The sequence below is a fragment of the Procambarus clarkii genome, chromosome 73 (assembly GCF_040958095.1).
Source record: "Procambarus clarkii isolate CNS0578487 chromosome 73, FALCON_Pclarkii_2.0, whole genome shotgun sequence".
NCBI lineage: Eukaryota > Metazoa > Arthropoda > Malacostraca > Decapoda > Cambaridae > Procambarus > Procambarus clarkii.
In genome coordinates, this window is record NC_091222.1 from 8,044,451 (window position 1) to 8,062,312 (window position 17,862).

Below are 17,862 nucleotides of genomic sequence, written 5' to 3' on the forward strand. Positions count from 1 at the left end.
AGGTATTAGACGTGTGACGAGCAACCCCGCTCCTGTCTCACTGATATTGCCACACCACACGATAATTTACAAATATATATATATATATATATATATATATATATATATATATATATATATATATATATATATATATATATATATATATAAATATATATATATATATATATATATATATATATATATATATATATATATATAAATATATATATATATATATATAAATATATATATATATATATATATATATATATATATATATATATATATATATATAAATATATATATATATATATAAATATATATATATATATATATATATATATATATATATATATATATATATATATATATATATATATATATATATATATATATATATATATATATATATATATATATGTCGTACCTAGTAGCCAGAACGCACTTCTCAGCCTACTATGCAAGGCCCGATTTGCCTAATAAGCCAAGTTTTCCTAAATTAATATATTTTATAAAAAAATTTTCTTACGAAATGATAAAGCTACCCATTTCATAATGTATGAGGTAAATTTTTTTTAATTGGAGTTAAAATTAACGTAGATATATGACCGAACCTAACCAACCCTACCAAACCTAACCTAACCTAACTTTATAGGTTAGGTTAGGTTAGGTAGCCGAAAAAGTTAGGTTAGGTTAGGTTAGGTAGGTTAGGTAGTCGAAAAATAATAAATTCATGAAAACTTGGCTTATTAGGCAAATCGGGCCTTACATAGTAGGCAGAGAAGTGCGTTCTGGCTACTAGGTACGACATATATATATATATATATATATATATATATATATATATATATATATATATATATAATTTATATATATATATATATATATATATATAATATATATATATATATATATATATATATATATATATATATAATATATATATATATATATATATATATATATATATATATATATATATATATATATATATATATATATATATATATATATATATATATATATATATATATATATATATATATATATATATATATTATTAAATATGACCGAAAAAGTAAGATTAATAATTATAACACGAATTTTCTCAATCTTTCGTACATTACGCTTCACTGTTGGAGGTAAATCAAAAATCACTTCTCCAAAATTCATTTTTATTTCTAGTCTGACGCGACACAGGCGCGTTTCGTAAAACTTATTACATTTTCAAAGACTTCACAAATACACAATTGATTAGAACTTACGTCTCTCTGATATTATATCTACATTTGAGTGAGGTGGGAAGGATGATGTGGCATTAACACAAGACAGAACAGGGGATATTAATAGGGTATTAAAAGTATCAACACAAGACAGAACAGAAACAATGGGTATTGAATAGAAGTGTTTGTAGAAAGCCTATTGGTCCATATTTCTTGATGCTTCTATATTGGAGCGGAGTCTTGAGGTGGGTAGAATATAGTTGTGCAATAATTGGCTGTTGATTGCTGGTGTTGACTTCTTGATGTGTAGTGCCTCGCAAACGTCAAGCCGCCTGCTATCGCTGTATCTATCGATGATTTCTGTGTTGTTTACTAGGATTTCTCTGGCGATGGTTTGGTTATGGGAAGAGATTATATGTTCCTTAATGGAGCCCTGTTGCTTATGCATCGTTAAACGCCTAGAAAGAGATGTTGTTGTCTTGCCTATATACTGGGTTTTTTGGAGCTTACAGTCCCCAAGTGGGCATTTGAAGGCATAGACGACGTTAGTCTCTTTTAAAGCGTTCTGTTTTGTGTCTGGAGAGTTTCTCATGAGTAGGCTGGCCGTTTTTCTGGTTTTATAGTAAATCGTCAGTTGTATCCTCTGATTTTTGTCTGTAGGGATAACGTTTCTATTAACAATATCTTTCAGGACCCTTTCCTCCGTTTTATGAGCTGTGGAAAAGAAGTTCCTGTAAAATAGTCTAATAGGGGGTATAGGTGTTGTGTTAGTTGTCTCTTCAGAGGTTGCATGGCTTTTCACTTTCCTTCTTATGATGTCTTCGATGAAACCATTGGAGAAGCCGTTATTGACTAGAACCTGCCTTACCCTACAGAGTTCTTCGTCGACTTGCTTCCATTCTGAGCTGTGGCTGAGAGCACGGTCGACGTATGCGTTAACAACACTCCTCTTGTACCTGTCGGGGCAGTCGCTGTTGGCATTTAGGCACATTCCTATGTTTGTTTCCTTAGTGTAGACTGCAGTGTGGAAACCTCCGCCCTTTTCCATGACTGTTACATCTAGAAAAGGCAGCTTCCCATCCTTTTCCGTCTCGTAAGTGAAACGCAGCACGGAACTCTGCTCAAATGCCTCCTTCAGCTCCTGCAGATGTCTGACATCAGGTACCTGTGTAAAAATGTCGTCAACATACCTGCAGTATATGGCCGGTTTCAAGTTCATGTCGACTAAGACTTTTTGCTCGATGGTACCCATGTAGAAGTTTGCAAACAGGACACCTAGGGGAGAACCCATGGCGACCCCATCTACTTGCTTATACATGTGCCCATCCGGGCTCAAGAAGGGTGCCTCTTTAGTACAAGCTTGGAGTAGTTTCCTCAGAATACTTTCTGGCATGTCAAGAGGAGTACAGGCTGGATCACGATACACTCTGTCGGCTATCATTCCGATTGTCTCGTCCACAGGTACGTTGGTAAACAGCGATTCTACGTCCAACGAGGCTCTTATCCCTGTGGCCCGTGTGCCCCGCAGTAAGTCCACAAATTCCTTTGGAGACTTCAGGCTGAAGGCGCAAGGAACATAAGGAGTCAGCAGGCCGTTGAGTCGCTTCGCCAGTCTGTACGTGGGTGTGGGTATCTGGCTAATGATTGGCCGAAGTGGGTTTCCAGGCTTGTGCGTCTTGACATTTCCATACGCATATCCAGGTTTATATTCCCCAATGATCTTTGGCAGGTGGAGTCCGGATTTCTTGGCGTTCACAGTTTCGATCAGTTTGTTGACCTTTGCTTTTAATTCGGCTGTAGTGTCCTTCGTTACCCTTTGGAACTTAGTTTGGTCAGAGAGTATGATGTTCATTTTCGCCAGATATTCGTCTTTTTTAAGAATGACATATATTGGCGACTTGTCACCTCTCCTGACAACTATCTCCTTGTTCTCACGAAGGCTTTTAGCTGCCGCTTTAAGCTCGGGGAACAGTATGGTGCTTCTGTAGTTGCCTCGATTCTTTCCTCCTTCTGCAATAAGTTCTGCTTGTAAGGTATCTTTGGTAGTGACCTTCTTTTGTGTCTCGAGGTCGAATATGTCGTCCAACAGAATTTCCAACTCTACTTTCCGGGCCATTTCACTCGGTCTGGACATAACATGACAGTTTATGCCCAGATTTAGGAGAGTGACTTGGTCCTCAGTGAGGTTAATTCCTGCAAGGTTCAGGTTATTTGACGCGACACGGGCGCGTTTCGTAAAACTTATTACATTTTCAAAGACTTCACAAATACACAATTGATTAGAACTTACGTCTCTCTGATATTATATCTACATTTGAGTGAGGTGGGAAGGATGATGTGGCATTAACACAAGACAGAACAGGGGATATTAATAGGGTATTAAAAGTATCAACACAAGACAGAACAGAAACAATGGGTATTGAATAGAAGTGTTTGTAGAAAGCCTATTGGTCCATATTTCTTGATGCTTCTATATTGGAGCGGAGTCTTGAGGTGGGTAGAATATAGTTGTGCAATAATTGGCTGTTGATTGCTGGTGTTGACTTCTTGATGTGTAGTGCCTCGCAAACGTCAAGCCGCCTGCTATCGCTGTATCTATCGATGATTTCTGTGTTGTTTACTAGGATTTCTCTGGCGATGGTTTGGTTATGGGAAGAGATTATATGTTCCTTAATGGAGCCCTGTTGCTTATGCATCGTTAAACGCCTAGAAAGAGATGTTGTTGTCTTGCCTATATACTGGGTTTTTTGGAGCTTACAGTCCCCAAGTGGGCATTTGAAGGCATAGACGACGTTAGTCTCTTTTAAAGCGTTCTGTTTTGTGTCTGGAGAGTTTCTCATGAGTAGGCTGGCCGTTTTTTTGGTTTTATAGTAAATCGTCAGTTGTATCCTCTGATTTTTGTCTGTAGGGATAACGTTTCTATTAACAATATCTTTCAGGACCCTTTCCTCCGTTTTATGAGCTGTGGAAAAGAAGTTCCTGTAAAATAGTCTAATAGGGGGTATAGGTGTTGTGTTAGTTGTCTCTTCAGAGGTTGCATGGCTTTTCACTTTCCTTCTTATGATGTCTTCGATGAAACCATTGGAGAAGCCGTTATTGACTAGAACCTGCCTTACCCTACAGAGTTCTTCGTCGACTTGCTTCCATTCTGAGCTGTGGCTGAGAGCACGGTCGACGTATGCGTTAACAACACTCCTCTTGTACCTGTCGGGGCAGTCTCTGTTGGCATTTAGGCACATTCCTATGTTTGTTTCCTTAGAGTAGACTGCAGTGTGGAAACCTCCGCCCTTTTCCATGACTGTTACATCTAGAAAAGGCAGCTTCCCATCCTTTTCCGTCTCGTAAGTGAAACGCAGCACGGATTAATTCCTGAACCTTGCAGGAATTAACCTCACTGAGGACCAAGTCACTCTCCTAAATCTGGGCATAAACTGTCATGTTATGTCCAGACCGAGTGAAATGGCCCGGAAAGTAGAGTTGGAAATTCTGTTGGACGACATATTCGACCTCGAGACACAAAAGAAGGTCACTACCAAAGATACCTTACAAGCAGAACTTATTGCAGAAGGAGGAAAGAATCGAGGCAACTACAGAAGCACCATACTGTCCCCCGAGCTTAAAGCGGCAGCTAAAAGCCTTCGTGAGAACAAGGAGATAGTTGTCAGGAGAGGTGACAAGTCGCCAATATATGTCATTCTTAAAAAAGACGAATATCTGGCGAAAATGAACATCATACTCTCTGACCAAACTAAGTTCCAAAGGGTAACGAAGGACACTACAGCCGAATTAAAAGCAAAGGTCAACAAACTGATCGAAACTGTGAACGCCAAGAAATCCGGACTCCACCTGCCAAAGATCATTGGGGAATATAAACCTGGATATGCGTATGGAAATGTCAAGACGCACAAGCCTGGAAACCCACTTCGGCCAATCATTAGCCAGATACCCACACCCACGTACAGACTGGCGAAGCGACTCAACGGCCTGCTGACTCCTTATGTTCCTTGCGCCTTCAGCCTGAAGTCTCCAAAGGAATTTGTGGACTTACTGCGGGGCACACGGGCCACAGGGATAAGAGCCTCGTTGGACGTAGAATCGCTGTTTACCAACGTACCTATGGACGAGACAATCGGAATGATAGCCGACAGAGTGTATCGTGATCCAGCCTGTACTCCTCTTGACATGCCAGAAAGTATTCTGAGGAAACTACTCCAAGCTTGTACTAAAGAGGCACCCTTCTTGAGCCCGGATGGGCACATGTATAAGCAAGTAGATGGGGTCGCCATGGGTTCTCCCCTAGGTGTCCTGTTTGCAAACTTCTAGATGGGTACCATCGAGCAAAAAGTCTTAGTCGACATGAACTTGAAACCGGCCATATACTGCAGGTATGTTGACGACATTTTTACACAGGTACCTGATGTCAGACATCTGCAGGAGCTGAAGGAGGCATTTGAGCAGAGTTCCGTGCTGCGTTTCACTTACGAGACGGAAAAGGATGGGAAGCTGCCTTTTCTAGATGTAACAGTCATGGAAAAGGGCGGAGGTTTCCACACTGCAGTCTACACTAAGGAAACAAACATAGGAATGTGCCTAAATGCCAACAGCGACTGCCCCGACAGGTACAAGAGGAGTGTTGTTAACGCATACGTCGACCGTGCTCTCAGCCACAGCTCAGAATGGAAGCAAGTCGACGAAGAACTCTGTAGGGTAAGGCAGGTTCTAGTCAATAACGGCTTCTCCAATGGTTTCATCGAAGACATCATAAGAAGGAAAGTGAAAAGCCATGCAACCTCTGAAGAGACAACTAACACAACACCTATACCCCCTATTAGACTATTTTACAGGAACTTCTTTTCCACAGCACATAAAACGGAGGAAAGGGTCCTGAAAGATATTGTTAATAGAAACGTTATCCCTACAGACAAAAATCAGAGGATACAACTGACGATTTACTATAAAACCAGAAAAACGGCCAGCCTACTCATGAGAAACTCTCCAGACACAAAACAGAACGCTTTAAAAGAGACTAACGTCGTCTATGCCTTCAAATGCCCACTTGGGGACTGTAAGCTCCAAAAAACCCAGTATATAGGCAAGACAACAACATCTCTTTCTAGGCGTTTAACGATGCATAAGCAACAGGGCTCCATTAAGGAACATATAATCTCTTCCCATAACCAAACCATCGCCAGAGAAATCCTAGTAAACAACACAGAAATCATCGATAGATACAGCGATAGCAGGCGGCTTGACGTTTGCGAGGCACTACACATCAAGAAGTCAACACCAGCAATCAACAGCCAATTATTGCACAACTATATTCTACCCACCTCAAGACTCCGCTCCAATATAGAAGCATCAAGAAATATGGACCAATAGGCTTTCTACAAACACTTCTATTCAATACCCATTGTTTCTGTTCTGTCTTGTGTTGATACTTTTAATACCCTATTAATATTCCCTGTTCTGTCTTGTGTTAATGCCACATCATCCTTCCCACCTCACTCAAATGTAGATATAATATCAGAGAGACGTAAGTTCTAATCAATTGTGTATTTGTGAAGTCTTTGAAAATGTAATAAGTTTTACGAAACGCGCCCGTGTCGCGTCAGACTAGAAATAAAAATGAATTTTGGAGAAGTGATTTTTGATTTACCTCCAACAGTGAAGCGTAATGTACGAAAGATTGAGAAAATTCGTGTTAGAATTATTAATCTTACTTTTTCGGTCATATTTAATAATATATGTCTACAGGAAAGACTGCTACCAAAATATACTAATATATATATATATATATATATGTCGTACATATATATATATATATATATATATATATATATATATATATATATATATATATATATATATATATATATATATATATATATATGTATATATATATATATATATATATATATATATATATATATATATATATATATATATGTCGTACCTAGTAGCCAGAACGCACTTCTCAGCCTACTATGCAAGGCCCAATTTGCCTAATAAGCCAACTTTTCATGAATTAATTGTTTTTCGACTACCTAACCTACCTAACCTAACCTAACCTAACTTTTTCGGCTACCTAACCTGACCTAACCTATAAAGATAGGTTAGGTTAGGTTAGGTAGGGTTGGTTAGGTTCGGTCATATATCTACGTTAATTTTAACTCCAATAAAAAAAAATTGACCTCATACATTATGAAATGGGTGGCTTTATCATTTCATAAGAGAAAAATTAGAGAAAAATTATTAATTCAGGAAAACTTGGCTTATTAGGCAAATCGGGCCTTGCAAAGTAGGCCAAAAAGTGCGTTCTGGCTACTAGGTACGACATATATATATATATATATATATATATATATATATATATATATATATATATATATATATATATATATATATATATATATATATATGTCGTACCTAGTAGCCAGAACGCACTTCTCGGCCTACTATGCAAGGCCCGATTTGCCTAATAAGCCAAGTTTTCCGGAATTAATATATTTTCTCTAATTTTTTTCTTAAGAAATGATAAAGCAACCCATTTCATTATGTATGAGGTCAATTTTTTTTTTATTGGAGATAAAATTAACATAGATATATGACCGAACCTAACCAACCCCACCTAACCTAACCTAACCTATCTTTATAGGTTAGGTTAGGTTAGGTAGCCGAAAAAGTTAGGTTAGGTTAGGTTAGGTAGCCGAAAAAGTTAGGTTAGGTTAGGTAGGTTAGGTAGTCGAAAAGCAATTAATTCATGAAAACTTGTCTTATTAGGCAAATCGGGCCTTGCATAGTAGGCAGAGAAGTGCGTTCTGGCTACTAGGTACGACATATATATATATATATATATATATATATATATATATATATATATATATATATATATATATATATATATATATATATATATATATATATATGTCGTACCTAGTAGCCAGAACTCACTTCTATGCCTACTATGCAAGGCCAGATTTGCCTAATAAGCCAAGTTTTCATGAATTAATTGTTTTTCGTCTACCTAACCTACCTAACCTAACCTAACCTAACTTTTTCGGCTACCTAACCAAACCTAACCTATAAAGATAGGTTAGGTTAGGTTAGGTAGGGTTGGTTAGGTTCGGTCATATATCTACGTTAATTTTAACTCCAATAAAAAAAAATTGACCTCATTCGTAATGTAATGGGTAGCTTTATCATTTCATAAGAAAAAAGTTAGAGAAAATATATTAATTCAGGAAAACTTGGCTTATTAGGCAAATCGGGCCTTGCATAGTAGGCCGAGAAGTGCGTTCTGGCTATTAGGTACGACATTATATATATATATATATATATATATATATATATATATATATATATATATATATACATACATATACAGGTAATGATGAAATGGAACAAATTAAGTTTATTTAAATTTATATACGTATCCAGCTAGGAGTACGTAACAACATACACACCACCAGACCAAACCACAAGACCTAACACACACTCCACCAAACCAGACCACTGGACCTAACATACACACTACCAGACCACAAGACTTATGTTACATAAAGGTGTTCGTCGTGTTAGATCGTCGCATCGCGATAAGAGTTGTAATATTAAAGAGCAATATTCCCACTTAAAATGTTGCAGGGAGAATGAGGGTAACGACCATGAAGGTTGTTTAACCAGCGCATCACGGCTCGTCCGGTGGTGGGAATTCAGATGGCCAATCAGAGCCGCCGGACTGGGCAATGAGCCCCCGCCGAAACGGGAGCAAAGCAATACTCTTCTCCCATCCCGTCGACATAACGTCGTCGTTTGTGTGGCCAGCCTTACCCGTACTTTGTGACAGTCTGCTCCACTCTCTCCATCAATACGGACATTAGGATCTTGCTGAAGGTCAACACCGTATGTAGTCTCAGAAATTTTCCGACTCAATGACATAGTGAGAATATTTGGCCGCCTTAGGAGTTAGGTAATTTCTCCTGACGATTAAGTGTGCAGTATATTAAACGTCGTTGAGGTTTAGTTGTCAGAGATAGTTACGAGAGCTCTCTGCTTTGGAGTATTGGAACCAGTCAGAGAAGTTAATGGTTCTGAAGTGAGATGAAATGACTAACGAGCAACGGCCATCTCATATCATTGTGTCTTAACGTGTGTATATATATATAACTGTAAATATAATGTACCTACGTGTTTGCAATATAGATGAATATAGCCGTGATACATTCTTTACCTAAATTATTATTTCACGACCACTTCCACCAATCTAAGACAGATGGAAAGGCCTGCTTCTGGGCAACAACCCTGGCCCACCACTCACGAAACTGAGCATACACCTAAGACAACACAGCAACTCACAATTCAACTTCCACCAACTCTGACCCTCCCACACCTGATTATGAACAGCAACACATTCCACCATCAGACAATGATCATGATCGGAAAATGCAACTTGAACCATACGAAATGCGAAGACAGACCGTCCTGCCCGTGAACATAAAAACTATCAATCTGGGAACACACCCCACGTCCAGCATAAGTAAAATCCACAGCATCCCCATTCATGACAGCAGCATCCCGGAAACCGCAACTGTGCAGAGTCGAGACCAAAACACCTGAAACATTCTTGGGATAAGAACTATTGTTATACCACATATTGGTGGTACAGTTGAAATCATCACCAAACACCATATCATGTATGTCATGGCACAATAATTGTAATAACGCACCCCCGAAAAACTCCTCCCTCTCCCGGTGCCGTGCAGCCCCAGAAGGAGCGTAGACAGTCGGTTAGGGAATCACCACCTCCCAAATTAGCCACATGAACAAACAACACTTGCCCATCTTAATCCATCTCTGTGTGAAGCATGGAAATGGGCGCCCGTCAAGAAGAAAGCATCTATGTTCCCCCATGGGATGACCTTGGCGGATTCAGCATCACACGGAAATCCGCAGTTAAACCATCCAGAACAGCCACATCCCGAACATTATGCTCTTGAATAAAAGCCATGTCCACTCGCTGCTCGCAAAGCACAGACACCAGACCCATTTGCACAGCCAACTCACGCAAACGACGCACAGGTCAAGGAGGGCGCCATCAGAGGGAGATATCAACATCCACCTAACCTCTCAGGTCCCGGCCGAGACAGACAAGTACTCTCCAGAGGCAAGGCCGCATCATCCACAAGCCCCAAAGAGGATAGCCTTTCAGGCACGGGGGAGGGGGGGTGCCGGATGTTTTCTGGATCACCAGAAGAGAAATTCCACCACCACGGGCACCATCTGCCCCACTAGACACCTCCCACTGAGCATCCACCACCCCAACCAGCTGGGGCCCAATTTCCACATAGTGCACCACGTTATCCCCAGATGCCAGGTGGCCAATGGGAAGGGGAGGGCTGGCACCCAGCAATTCAGGTCAGTCCCAGGTGTAGACCACACACCCTTGACAAGAGGGCCACTGTCCCTAGAATGCATCCATGTGTCCCTCTTGCATTGGGAAGGACCCAGCGCATCCACAGGAGAGGGCCCCACAGGCCTACGGGAAGAGTGCGACGCTCCAGGGACAGCAGCAGCCACCACGGAAGCTGAGACACCAGAAAGGAGAGCAGCAACCCATGGAACATCCGAGAGGAAGACATCCCTATCCATGCTGGCACAGCTGCCACAGGAGCATCCATCACGACGTCATCCGAAATAGAATCCCGATGAACCTCTGCAGCCACACCTCTACAGCATCTGGAACCGCACCAGGGGGATCGACAGGAACAGGCCGGCCAACCGGCGCAATACGGGAAATGTCTGTTCTGCCTATTGCGTTGCACCAGAGAGACCTATAAAAGTCGCACCAGAGGGACCACCCAGCAAAGGGTCAGCAGGTAACACATCCACGCTCACCTCAACCCACGGCTCGGCCCCACGGACCCCTCAAGGGCGGAAAATCACCCTCCTGTAAGAGGGACGCCTCCCCCCCCCCACCATCGGAGCCCCGCACTACGCCAGCAGATGTCCGGACTTACCACACTGAAAATAGGTCCGAGGCTGGGCAGTATCGTAGACCTGCAGGTTGAACCCTAGGGAGATGACGCAGGATGGAATGGCAGACGTCAGGAGCATGGCAAGCATTTGCACCCCAGTCGGCACACCCGCCAACATGCCACAGTCCCGTACCTCGAGAAGCCGGACAGAAGAATAGCCTCAGGAAACTACAGAGGAACTGTGCACACTCACATACACCGACAGCACACACACCAGTCCGATACCTCCACAGTTCTGGCGGAACCAGGCAGCAAGATGGGACGGCCAGCAAATTCCTCCACAAACCACTGATAGAGAGCAGGAGAGGTAAACTTAATTACTTTCAGCTGGTCCGAGACCTTCTCGAGACCATAGATAGAAGCCAGGTCCACCTTCAAAACGTCCTGGAGCGCCACTTCCATGACAGACCAGTTTGCAGCATCAAAGAACTCCAAGCCCGCAGAGTCAACCTTCTGAATCGGCGCCACAGGTTACTCTATACTGCCAGCCACTCCCACAACCTGCCGGACCACCTCGCACCACCAGCAGCCAACCACACACTCCAAGCACCAGGTGAAAAATGGAGAGCGCAGGCGCCGTGACCACTTCCAACGGGTCGCGAGCAGCCAATCGTGGATGACCTCATGGTACACAATCTCTCTATATCTTTAGTTTCACTAATAATATCATAAATTCCTATTGTCACAAAACCAGATTCTGGAGATGGACTCGCATTGATGAAACAAAGATAGCAAGATGAACTTAGTGTCGCATTAGACAGTGTTTTCGTAGTTGTGGCCGCAACTATGGGATGGCACATCTTACAGCTGGATCGACACCAACAGAATAGGGCATGAAATGCTGGGCGGCCTACACTGGCACAACCATACACTTGCTCCCTTGTCTCATCCGAGGAGCGAATCAGAGGGAGGCACGTTGTGCCTGAACCCCCTCACAGCCTCCCCTTGGGTGGCGTGATACCTCTGACGTCACTCAGAGCAGGTCAGTGTTTACAAGAACGTTGGAAAATCGTTTGGATCGTTTAGTGTGATCTCCGTGTGTAATCGTTGGAAAAGGTCTGTCGACCACAAGCTCTGCTAGTACCACGCCACTCTAAAACGGGATTCCCAAAACTTAGTGTAATACTTATTACAATGGGTGTAATTTCCTTATCAAAATTGCTACGGTGGCCGCCGTGCTACTTTCTGACCGCTGGTGTCATGCACTGTCCATAGACACCCAACAATGTACACCTACAGTACTTGCTAATAAAGTTAGCTTTGGTGCACTCTCTGTGCACTCATGAGAGAAGTCAAAATGCCGGTGCGCACTGAAGCAACGCTCACCTTCCTGCTCACCATTCCCACCATTCCGGACCACGAACCATCGTCCTGTTTTGAGCCAAATGATCCGTCAGCTGTGCTCACGTACTTGTACCTGAAAAATAAGATTACATATTTGAGTTTACGTTATTTGAGCAAAATGATTCAACACATTAGAACTGTTGTGCTAATGTAAGCCTGCATACATATACGAATACATGCAGATACACATGTGTATACATAGTAATAGGCATCCTGCAGTCTCTGAAGACTATGGAAATGCGCTCTGGTTGCCGAAGCTGGAGTGTCTTCACTAGGATGCAAAGCCAGGGTAGGTCGATATGGAGGAGAAGCTGTTACCCATGTAGCGAACATCTACATGGGTACCATCGAACAAAAGGTCTTAGTCGACATGAACTTGAAACCGGCCATATACTGCAGGTATGTTGACGACATTTTTACACAGGTACCTGATGTCAGACATCTGCAGGAGCTGAAGGAGGCATTTGAGCGGAATTCTGTGTTGCGTTTCACTTACGAGATGGAGAAGGATGGGAAGCTGCCCTCTCTAGATGTAACAGTCATGGAAAGGAGCGGAGGTTTCCACACTGCAGTCTACACTAAGGAAACAAACATAGGAATGTGCCTTAATGCCAACAGTGACTGCCCAGACAGGTACAAGAGGAGTGTTGTTAACACTTATGTCGACCGCGCTCTCAGTCACAGCTCAGGATGGAAGCAAGGCGATGAAGAACTCTGTAGGGTAAGGCAGGTCCTAGTCAACAACAGCTTCTCCAATGGTTTCGTTGAAGACATCATAAGAAGGAAGGTGAAACGCCATGCAACCTCTTTAGAGACAACTAACACAACACATGTACCCCCTATTAGACTATTTTACAGGAACTTCTTTTCCACAGCTCATAAAACGGAGGAAAGGGTCTTGAAAGATATTGTTAATAGAAACGTTATCCCCACAGACAAAAATCAGAAGATACAATTGACGATTTAGTATAAAACCAAGAAAACTGCCAACCTACTCATGAGAAACTCTCCAGACACAAAGCAGAACGCTTTGAAAGAGACCAATGTCGTCTGTGCCTTCAAATGCCCACTTGGGGACTGTAAGCCTCAAAGAACTCAGTATATAGGCAAGACAACAACATCTCTTTCCAGGCGATTAACGATGCATAAGCAACAGGGCTCCATTAAGGAACATATAATCTCTTCCCACAACCAGACCATCACCAGAGAAGTCTTAACAAAAAACACGGAAATCGTCGATAGATACAGCGATAGCAGGCGGCTTGATATCTGCGAGGCACTACACATTAGAAGTCAACACCAGCAATCAATAGCCAAATAATGCACAACTATATTCTACCCACTTCAAGACTCCGCACCAATATAGAAGCATCAAGAAATATGGGCCAATAGGCCCATTGCATTTACTTCCATTCTTCCCCTTTAACTTTACCCAATATTACCCAATATTTCGTGTTCTATTTTGTGTTGAAAGTTTATTTTCACCTCATCCAAAACTGTTATAACATATCACCTCACCCAAATGCAGGTATATAAAATGAAAAGCCATTTGAATTATAGCATAGTAAGAAATCTGTTTTAGTGTTTGCAGGTTATAGTTGTGTGTGTGTGTAAACTAAAGTCTTTGAAAATGTAATAAGTTATTACCAAACGCGTTCAAGTGTCGCGTCAGACTAGAAATAAAAATTAATTTTGGAGAACTGATTTTTCAATCACCATCGACAGTGAAAAGAACCATAAGAAATATTGAGAAAATTCGTGTTAGAATTATTACTCTTACTTTTTCGGTCATATTTAATAATATATATATATATATATATATATATATATATATATATATATATATATATATATATATATATATATATATATATATATATATATATATATATATATATATATATATATATATGTCGTACCTAGTAGCCAGAACGCACTTCTCAGCCTACTATGCAAGGCCCGATTTGCCTAATAAGCCAAGTTTTCATGAATTAATTGTTTTTCGACTACCTAACCTACCTCACCTAACCTAACCTAACTTTTTCGGCTACCTAACCTAACCTAACCTATAAAGATAGATTAGGTTAGGTTAGGTAGGGATGGTTTGGTTCGGTCATATATCTACGTTAATTTTAACTCCATTAAAAAGAAATTGACCTCATACATAATGAAATGGGTAACTTTATCATTTCATAAGAAAAAAATTAGAGAAAATATATTAATTCATGAAAACTTGGCTTATTAGGCAAATCGGGCCTTGCATAGTAGGCCGAGAAGTGCGTTCTGGCTACTAGGTACGACATATATATATATGTCGTATATATATATGTATATATATATATATATGTATATGTATATATATATATATATATATATATATATATATGTCGTACCTAGTAGCCAGAACTCACTTTTTAGCCTACAATGCAAGGCCCGATTTGCCTAATAAGCCAAGTTTTCATGAATTAATATATTTTCTCTAATTTTTTTCTTATGAAATGATAAAGCAACCCATTTCATTATGCAAGAGATCATTTTTTTTTATTGGAGTTAAAATTAACGTAGATATATGACCGAACCTAACCAACCCTACCTAACCTAACCTAACCTATCTCTATAGGTTAGGTTAGGTTAGGTAGCCGAAAAAGTTAGGTTAGGTTAGGTTAGGTAGGTTAGGTAGTCGAAAAGCAATTAATTCATGAAAACTTGGCTTATTAGGCAAATCGGGCCTTGCATAGTAGGCTCAGAAGTGAGTTCTGGCTACTAGGTACGACATATATATATATATATATATATATATATATATATATATATATATATATATATATATATATATATATATATATATATATATATATATATATATATATATATATATATAAATTTTGGTGCCAGAGGCTGCTACGATGGCTCCGCCACACTAGCAAGGTTTTAGTGTACTACTTGACAGTGAGGAAGCTAGATGTTCCTCCAGCTCCAGCCTGGAGGAGCAGTACGAGCCTGGAGGAGCAGCACTGGCCTGGAGGAGCAGCTCGAGCCTGGAGGAGCAGCTCGAGCTTGGAGCAGCAGCTAGAGTCTGGAGGAGCAGCTTGAGCCTGGAGGAGCAGCACGGGCCTGGAGGAGTAGCACGGGCCTGAAGGAGCAGCTCGAGCCTGGAGGTGCAGCTTGAGCCTGGAGGAGCAGCACGAGCCGGGAGGAGCAGCTCGAGCCTGGAGGAGCAGCACGAGCCGGGAGGAGCAGCTCGAGCCTGGAGGAGCAGCACGAGCCTGGAACATGTGACCTCCCCGAAACAGTAAATAGTAAGTAAATAAGATTAAAAATCTAATTCCAGCTTGATGTGCTTGATATGATGAGGATCATCAAGAAACTAACAACATTATATGGAGGAACTATGGCAATCCCACGACTCAGAGATGGCTTCTTGAACCTTGCTGGACTCAACCTCACTGAGGACCAAATCACTCTCCTAAATCTGGGTATAAACTGTCATGTTATGTCCAGACCAAGTGAGATGGCCCAGAAAGTGGTGTTGGAGATCCTATTGGACAACATATTCGACCTCGAGACGCAACAGAAAGTTACCACTAAAGACACCTTACAAGCAGAACTTATTGCAGAAGGAGGAAAGATTCGAGGTACCTACAGAAGCACCATACTGTCCCCCGAGCTCAAAGAGGCAGCTAAGATCCTTCGCGAGAACAAGGAGATAGTCGTCAGGAGAGGTGACAAGTCGCCAATATAAGTTATTCTTAAAAAAGACGAGTATCTGGCAAAAATAAACCTCATACTCTCTGACCAAACTAAATTCCAAAGGGTAATGAAGGACACTACAGCCGAATTGAAAACAAAGATAAACAGATTGATCGAAACTGTGAACACCAAGAAATCTGTACTCCACTTTCCAAAGGTTATTTGGGAATATAAACCTGGATATGCGTATGGAAATGTCAAGACCCACAAGCCTGGAAACCTACTTCGGCCAATCATCAGCCAGATACCCACACCCACGTACAGACTGGCTTAGCAACTCAATGGCTTGCTGACTCCTTATGTACCTTGTGCTTTCAGCCTGAAGTCTCCAAAGGAATTTGTTGACTTACTGCTGGGAACACGGGCCACAGGGATAAGAGCCTCATTGGACATAGAATCACTGTTTACCAATGTACTTGTGGATGAAACAATCGGGATGATAGCGAACAGAGTGTATCATGATCTGGCTTGTACTCCTCTTGACATACCAGAAAACATACTAAGGAAACTACTCCATACTTGTACTAAAGAGGCACCCTTCTTGAGCCCAAATGGGCACATGTATAAGCAAGTAAATGGGGTTACCATGGGTTCTCCCCTAGGTGTCCTGTTTGCGAACTTCTACATGGGTACACTCGAGCAGAAGGTCTTAATTGACATGGACTTGAAACCTGCCATATACTGCAGGAATACTGACAACATTTTGACACAGGTACCTGATGTCAGGTGTCTCCAGGAGCTGAAGGAGACATTTGAGCGGAATTCTGTGTTGAGTTTCACTTACGAGATAGAGAAGGATGGGAAACTGCCCTTTCAAGATGTTACAGTCACAGAAAGGAGCGGAGGCTTCCACACTGCAGTCTACACTAAGGAAACAAACATAGAAATGTGCCTCAATTCCAATAGTGACTGCCCAGACAGGTACAAGAGGAGTGTTGTCAACGCTTACGTCGAATGTGGTCTCAGCCACAGCTCAGGATGGAAGCAAGTCGATGAAGAACTCTGTAGGGTAAGGCAGGTCCTAGTCAACAATGGCTTCTGTAATGGTTTTGTTGAAGACATCATAAAAAGAAAGGTAAAATGCCATGCAACTTCTGAAGAGTCAACTTACACAACACATGTGTTGGAAATTTCCAACACTACTATTGTATTATAATAAATCATTATTATTATATACTAACTACAGTAGTCACTAAATTTACTAACAGTAGTGTCAACATAAACTAACCATTGTATCTGCGTATTAATGCTAGAATTCTTACGAAATAGAGCACCAACATTGCGTCAGATAATGTCTAGTTAAACACATTTATTACCAATGTGTTAGAGAATTGAATGTGGTTCTCTAAAATCATCAGTATTCCGTGTGATAATTATTTACGGATAACATGACTCCCAATAATTCTAAATCGAGAGTTTTTAGTTACAATCGTTATCAAGTAATAGTTTTTCTGTCACGCGTGAATGTTATGGAGAAAACTAAAATCTTCTCCATTTCTCGTTTAACACCATAAGACGAGAAAGCGATAATA